This window comes from Pinus tabuliformis, chromosome 8, assembly GCF_031772625.1.
Source record: "Pinus tabuliformis cultivar Carrire ecotype Pingquan chromosome 8, CPIR1, whole genome shotgun sequence".
NCBI lineage: Eukaryota > Viridiplantae > Streptophyta > Pinopsida > Pinales > Pinaceae > Pinus > Pinus tabuliformis.
This window is the reverse complement of record NC_142294.1, coordinates 1529551193-1529553534: the sequence shown is the minus strand read 5'-3', so window position 1 is coordinate 1529553534 and position 2342 is coordinate 1529551193.

Here is a 2342-nt window from a genome sequence, read left to right as displayed (position 1 = left end):
GCATACCGTGAGGGATTGCTATGATTTAGTCATCAAATGCGTGAGCGTGTACGCATTCAGTATCGAGAATTTTAAATTAAAAATTATATATATATTTTAAATTAATTAATTATATTAAATTAAAAAATAAAATATTTAAATAACGTAAAATATTTAAAAAAAATAAGGAGTAAAACAGTTTTATGTTCTCACATGAAAAAAAAACTTTAACATCACATAATACAAAGCTGCCATTGAAAGAACTTTAACGTGGCATAACTATGTGAACGGTCTTTCACCAACCACACTAAATATCGTTTTTGACATTTCCAGATCCCTTTGCCTCCTATTAAAATCAAATAGAACATTCATAAAACGTCACACGATCAGCTGAAGATATTTTGGAGACGGCTTAAATTTGATGGATATTTATTTATAACGATCTTTATAAAATTATCCCGATTAAATTTGATGGATATTTATTTATAACCATCTTTATAAAATTTACTATTAAGTGTTTATTTAAATTTTAAAATTTTTAAAATGGTGAACGAATAATTTGATAAATGAACTAAAAAATTAATCATATTTTAGATATAAATATTTACTTTAGTTTATTTAAATAAAATAGTAAAAAATAAAATGAAAAAATTAATATTTTTACAATGTGGTATTCTAAAATAAATAATCAAATTATATAAAATTTAGAATATTAGGAAATTATGATGAGATTAAGATAAAGAATCAAATTATACAAAACCTATATGCTAAAATATTATAACGAGACTCCAAAATAAGCATAGAATGCTCTATAATACTAAGGTTCCAAGATAAAAACATACTCATCCATAGTGGGTCTTTGGATGTGTTAGAAAAAGTCCATATCTTTTTTCACTCACAATGTGAAATTGTACTTGATGAATAATTAAATGTAATACTTTAGGTTGAGACTCATATAATATGTTTAAGTTTATGGAGTATTAATAAATTAAAAAAAAGGCTCATTTATGAATATAGAGTAATAAATTAAATAATTTTAAAAAAATTATCCTTTATCCATAGTTTAACATTAAGAATTCTGTTTTTCTTATTTTTTATTATTATATAAATTTATATATTTGTAAGATGACTAATTGAGGTATTATTGTGAGTTGTTTAGGTATTTTTTGTTTTAGTTTTATTTATTTTTTATCTAATTTTTAATTCTTTAATTTTTTCTATTTCTCCATTTTTCATGATTATAGTTTTTCTCTATATTTTCAATTTAAGATGAATTATTATTATATTAAAAATATATTTTGGTAAACTTAATTATAAAAAAATTATATATATAAATATATTAATAAAAATTATATATATATATATTAAACTGTGTATATATTTATATAAACAATATTAATTAATCATATTTTATTAATTAGTTTATTTTTGTGATAAAATCTATCTTTATTATTTTTTAGTTTAATTAAGTTATATTACTAGTTATTTTGTTTAATTATTAATATAAGTTTGACTTTTAATTTTGTTATAATATTTTTAGTTTTTTGAAAATTAAAATTAATTGTTTCTTTTCCTAACCTTGGTAGGACCTTCTCAATTTCGAATTTTTACATGTCCGTTATTCACTCCATTTCTGGGGAGGGTAGCACAAGAATCAAACCCAAGATCTGTGAGACTTCATTTCCACGGCTATCGCTACTTGAGCTACCCCTTGCGGACAAAATTAATTGTTTCTTTTCAAAATACACTATAACAAAATTTGATGACTTTATAAGGACATATAAATTTTTATTAAAAGAAAACCATTTTTAAATATTATTTTTAGCAAAAAAGTTATAGGTAACGCATGTAAATGGAATTTAGGTAACGCATGTAAATGGTAACATATATACAAAGAATGGTAGCTGGAGTAGAGGGTGCAGTCTTTATAAATGGTAAATTCTATGTGCGGTAGAGGGTGCAGTCTTCATAAAAAGGCGTAGTGAAAGAAATTGCAGTGTTAGAGTTTCAAGATGGAAGTGGCCGCCCTGCGATCCATTGTTGCAAGAGGCATCGCCTCGAGTGCAAACGCGATATACGAAGTGTTAAGGAGATGGTTTATCTGGGTCATATGCGCTGGCCCCATTCCTAATCACGCAGCGATCATCATGGACGGCAATCGAAGATACGCAGCCCATCGTCAGATGGAGAAGAAGAGCGGCCATCAATTCTGTGTTTGCAGGTTTACCTGTCACGGCCTTGTTTAACTATTCTATGGGTTTTCTTAGCCTGTCACGGCCTTGTTTAACTATTTTATGGGTCTTCTTAGTAGTTTTTCCATAAAATTAAATTAGTCTCTTTATTTTAAATTAGTCTCTTCTATG